Source organism: Camelus dromedarius, chromosome 13, assembly GCF_036321535.1.
Source record: "Camelus dromedarius isolate mCamDro1 chromosome 13, mCamDro1.pat, whole genome shotgun sequence".
In the NCBI taxonomy this organism is placed as follows: domain Eukaryota; kingdom Metazoa; phylum Chordata; class Mammalia; order Artiodactyla; family Camelidae; genus Camelus; species Camelus dromedarius.
Window position 1 is genome coordinate 21,362,537 of NC_087448.1, and position 6,438 is coordinate 21,368,974.

Sequence of the window (6,438 nt, forward strand, 5' to 3'; positions counted from 1 at the left end):
TGTACTAAAAAAGTGAAAGGGGTGTGTGTGTGTGTGTGCACGTGCGCGTGCCTATATATATTAACAGGAATGCATACATTTAAATTCTAGTATCATTAATATCATTTCATTATACTGCCTCTGTGTTGCTTATTTTATTGTAACTGAATATTTGAGTGTGCAACACAGATAACCTTAATGTTTCTTGAATATATTGACTTCAGCCTAAATTACATTTTTGGGGGGGCAAATATATGTCTCCTGCGTAGCAAAATCTCTGAAATGTTTACTTTTAATCTCTCACGTCGAGCTCTAATTTCTCTCTTTCATTAAATTACCAGTCTCAACTTGAAGTCCTTTACAACTGCCTTCATTTTCCAGGACCAGGAAGATTTCAATTTCCCTAAATAACCACCAACAAAAATCTCATATGTCATGTTTGTCTAAAGATGTTGAGTGTGGAGGAGAGATTATGAAATAAGACGACTTTCAGCAAAATAAAGGTAAGAATGTGTTGGTAGTCATACCTCTTTAGTCGCAGATGACCACTGATACTGTTTTCTTTTTCCTCCCATACATTTATAGGTATTTCATTTTCTTTCTGAAGTCATATGTGTCTCAGTAGGTCAAAAGACTAAAAAATATGTTAAATTTCTTTATTGTTATGTGGAAAATTCACCTCCATTTAGTTACTCCTGACAATGAGGCTTATCAAGAATTTCTTGGCTTTATCAATAAAAGGCATTAAACTATATTTCTAAATAATCATATTATATACTTGGACACAATTATGCTGCTTTGGAAAATGGGAAAATCAATGGCATTTAGTTTTTGTATTAAAGAGAATCTTGACACTATTTTTATATTTTAAATCTTTATTTTCCTTAAAATATCATTATGGATAATACCCATATATTTTATTATTTGTTTACATTTATTCTTAATTTTCTTGTGGATTTATTTGGACATTGCTTTGTCCAAGAGGAAACATAATCATGATTATAAATAAATATAAATTTATAATTTACATCTAAAGGATTTACGATTTGATTTAAGATATTTATTAATAATGATGTTACCAGTAGAATAAAATTGTTATTTTTATGAAGGCAACTATATATTTAAGTTTGGCATAAGACCTGTATTGTTAAGGAAAACAAAGGAAAATCAAAGGCCATTAAACTAAACAGGATATATTCTACTAGATTTTTGGATTTTTGTCTGTCTTTTGAGTGTTCCTCAGCATTCAGTTGCTTTTATTGCCTGGGCTCCGCTTCTTGGTAATTTTAATTATGGATGACATTTTGAAAACAATGGATTGTACTGGGTGTAAGGAAGGAAAAACTTAGATATTCAGCTGAGAGAAGTGCAGCAGTAATTTGTACCAAAAAAAAAAATCCTTGAGCAAGTGCATAAAAAATAAGAATAACAAAGGATCAAAGTTAAAGTGTTGCAAAGGCAATCTGAATAATCTGTGCTGTGAATTGTCAGATCTTAATGACTGAATTCTGTATTCATCAGTGCTGCAAATTTTATTATTAGTAGTAAGAAAATGAGTGATGGTAGAGTTATATATAATTTTGGCACATGATCTGAAATGAGACCACAGTAATACTATTTTATCAAGCCACTGAGACTAAAATTGCCATCATTTTCTTGCTGTTCTTTCATTTCAATTCAAATTGATTATAAATTTTCTAGAAAACTTTAAACCATTGAACAGCTAGCATTACTCATTATTGCTATGTTTATTAGCAAAACACACTTTAACACTTTAGTCATGGAATAAAAAAGCTTAACATGATACAGATACAAAACATTTTGCTAAGTATTAATCTATCATTTAATTGTGAAATTTAATTTTTAAATAAAGTTTCACCTCTAGAGTAAATTACTCTTATTTATTGTTTCTCTGACTTTAAACATATTATATGATAATTATGGAGATTTGTAAAATTCAGAAAGTGAAAGGAAAATATGACAAAATACAAAACAAAAACAATGTAACGCACTGCTGGTGAGTTTAAACACTTGAGATTCTGCAACTTGATACATATTATTTTGTTTACTGTAATCAGATAAGATACACAAATATGTCTATTTATGTATAAGTTGGAGGATGATATTGAATTGATACAATAGAGTGAATTACTACCCCTTAAGCCTGCTCTTCATCCCAGAAGTAGAACATAGAAGCAACAGAATTTCCTAGCTGGTGGAAGTTTAGCAGCCATGGTATGAAACCGTTTCCTCCTCATGCCATAGAGAAAGAGACGGTATATCCAGTATGCCATGTTATATGTACGATTGTTCCTTAGCCAAGTATAGGGAAATGGCCTACAGAAATCTCAGTGAAGTCAAAGATCTTGCAAGATGGGAAAAGACCATTCAATGCCCTTATAGGACAATGGCTGAAATAGTGAATGACTAGGCTTTTCCTCTGGCTACCTCAGCAGTAGATAGATAGATAGATAGATAGATAGATAGATAGATAGATAGATCAGCAGTAGATAGATAGATAGACAGACACATGGATTTTGAGAGAGATACAGATGTAGCAGCCTACATATCTAAGTTCAAGCCTGGGACATACTTTCAGTAAGTTTATTTCAGATCAAGAAGAAAATGCTAGCAAGACCTGAACAGTTTTGTAGTTTCTCTACCAAACAGGGCTTCCACATTTGGAGGAAACCTTAGCAGCTATGGAAGAATTTGAGCCAGAAGTGAATTCTCACTTCCTGGAGCCTTGCAGCAGAAAGGCATAGAAGAGACCATGAAGGACTCACACCTTCAGCCCCATAAGACAATGTCTGGACAGAAAGGAGCTATGGGGGTGAAAAGGAGTGGATTATCGTTCTCTCCACACTCCAAGTCCCTGAAGCCACAAGTTTTGACAATCATGATGGAAATGGAAAGTATCTTAGTCAGTTCAGGCAGCTATTAACAAATTACCACAGATTGGATAGCTTAAATAAGAAATATCTATTTCTCACAGTTGTAGAGGCTGGAAGTCCAAGATCTGGGCGAGGTTCTTGGTGAGGGCTCTCTTCCTAATTTATAGACAGCAGCCTTCCCTCTTTGTTCTCATGTGGAAGAAAGAGAGTTAGCGTGCCGTGTGGCCTCTTCTTATAAGAGTATATTTTCTTTTGTCAACTTCAGTAATTTGCAACTTCCAAGTAATTTCTTTGTTTCATATAATTGACATTAAGTTATTTAAAATGGTCAAGATTTATTATCTTAATATCTGAAAGATCTTGAGTGGTATCCTCTTTATAATTGCTAGTAATGACGATTTGTCACTTGTCTCCTTCTTTCTTGATGATAGATTATGTTGTTTATCAACTTTATTGATTTTTCTCAAAGACCAAACTTTTGTATTATTGATTTTTACCTTAGGGTTGCCAGATTTAACGAATAAAAACACAAGAACATGATTAAATTTGAATTTGAGCAATAGTGGATATTTTGCATGCGTAATTATGTTCCATATAACATTTGTGACTTACTTTAAAAATGTACTTTATCTGAAATCCAAATTTGAGTGTTCTGAATTATATGGGGCAGCTTTATGTTCTGTATTTTTACCTGTTTTCTATTTTGTTGATTTCTGCTCTTTATAATACCCTTTCTTCTACTTACAATATTTTTTGTTTGCTGTTCTCTTAATACTCTGCTATGATCATAGGTTTACAGCATTGATTTCAGGCATTTCTTCTTTTCTAATATTTGCATTTAACATTACAAACCTCCCTTTATATGTGTCTTTAGCAGCTTCACATAAATTTTGATATGTTCATTTTTTACAATATCATTTGACTCGAAAATATTGTATAAATGTCTTCTGGTCTGTGTGTTGATATACGTGTTGTTTAGAAATGAGCTTTTTAATATTTATGTATTTGGGGCTCTTCTACATGTAGTTTTTTTTTTTATTTCTAGCTTATGTTACGATCAGGGAACACAGAAAGAAATTCATTTTTGATACCTATTTAGATTTGTTTAATGAATCAATATGTGATCTATCTTTGGGGACACTTCATATGTGTTGGAAATAATGTTTATTCTGCAGTTGTTAAGTATAGTGTTCTACAAATGTCAATTAGGTTATGATGCTGACGTTGTCATTCATATCCTGTAGTATCTTTATTGATTTATTTTTTGGTCTAGTTACTCTATACATTAAAATGAGGTATCTAATAAATACTAAAGTCTGTATAGATTTGGTAGTTTTGCCAGAAGCTCCAATTTCTGTCTTAGTTAAATACTCTACAGTGTATTTAACTGATTATTTTCCATATTGTGTTCAGTTTTTATAATTGCTATCTGTAGGAACAGAAGGTTCACGCAACTTCATTGAAATAGGTACTCTGAGTGAAAGATGTGTTAATTCATTATAATGTTATGTTTAAGGTGCTGCAACTATCAAATTTTGACTGGTTAATTGTGGCTTGTAGAACATAGTCATGACTTAGTTGTTGTATTTAATGCTTCCCAATTGAATCCTAGCCTCCCAGCACATACTGCTACAATTCTTACTAGTGTTCACTTCTGGGGCTTTAGTAATTAAGAGGTAATTGAGGTCGTAATCAGATGAGAATTTTCTGCTTACTCACTGACATGAGCTACCATAGCCACTGTATTAATCTTCTTCCAGTTGCTTCACCAATATAGAAGAGAACCATATAATTTATTTATTTAGGTGATTTCTCTGACCTTCTTAGGTCATATAAATTATTCAAGGCAAACTGTTGAGAAAATATGGGTTCTGTTGATAATCAAAGCCTTATGATTCAGTGCATGTTGTATGTGAGCACACATGCTTTATATAGTCATCAACAAAGACAGTATTTTTATAGGATGCAAAAAAATAATATATATTTTGAATGTTTAATGAATAACTTACATGTGTCCTAGATAGCATCTGGGCTTTCCTATTTTAGGAGAGAAATATAATTTTTGTATAATACCCAAAATTCCAAGGATTATGAAAATCAAGAATGGCTTCCATGATCTTTTCTTAAATATTCACAAGAACTGAATTTCTCATTTTCCCCAGTGGTACTCTCATTGATGAGTTATGACTGTTTCTTCTTGATCTACCATTATAATCCTCACTCTCCTTAAAATCAAACGAGAAGCTTAGGTAATTCCTTAACCATAGCATAGAGCATAAAGATATCTGCTATTTATTTTGCTAGTACTTTGGTGTCTCTTGGCTTCTCAAGCTAATTCCATAGTGAATCCTTGTTTAATTTCCTTCCTGGGGATAGATTTTCTCCTTTCATTATGTAGAGAAATTCAACTTCCTTTACTTCTTCCCCATATTTCACGACAATATCTTTAGTACTGTAACTAGCAACTTTTTCTTGATACGCATAGATAAATAACAATGTTCATATATGTTTCAAAATAGCCACCATTTAAATAAAATTTTGAAGATAAAATGCAGGAATTTTTTTAAAGCGATTTTTTTCTTTTTCACATGAGAGTATTTTAAAACATCAGTCTGAATAAGGTAATATTTATTTTACACAAGATTTTAATATATACTGTACTTGACATATTTAAATAACTTATTGGTCATTATATTAGTCAGCTCAGACTGCCATAACCAAATACCATAGACTGGGTGGCTTAATCAACAGGAACTTATTTTCTCTCAGTTATGGAAGCCGTGTGTCAGAGAGCTGGGTGTCAGTATGATCAGATTCTGGTGAAAGCTCTTTACTTGGTTTGCAGAGAGCTAACTTCTCACTTTGTCCTCCCACAGCAGAGAGATGGAAAGATCTCTCTTTTCTTTTCATGTGAGACCACAGTCCTATCAGATTAGGGCTCACTCTTATAACCTCACTATGTAATTACCTCCTAAAAATCCTATCTCCAGATAGAGTCACATGGGCAGAGGGGTAGGAATTAAACATACAAATCTGAGGAGATACTCAGTCCATAATAGTTACTATTGAGTAGTTACGATCTAAATAGTAATATATTGGCCTTTTCTGTATGCTTATTCTGTATAGTTTATATTCATTGTTATTGTTTTTTTCAATCTTTATTTTGAATATTTGAAATATTTGTAACTGTGTCCTTTGGAAATGACTTAACAGCTTCTAATGAGTTTGTGTTACAAAGATTATGTAACTAAAGTCTCTCTTATCTAAATAATGAAAAATGACTTGAATTAATTTACCTTAAATCTTTAATTTTAAACTGGTTTGATTTACACTTTACTTTAAATATATTTGCTAATATTTTTAGTTTGTACATAAATAATGAGGGCCCCAAGCATTATTATTAAATATTACTTCCTCTAAAACATCTATTAGTAGATTAACCCAGGCTGTGAAAAGACTGAAGGGAAGAAGAATGCTAGGCAGTGCTAGGATGTAAGTCACTTGTGGCTCAATCAACAAAGAATCAAATGTGCACATCAACTGCAAAGAGAGCTTTTTTCAGATA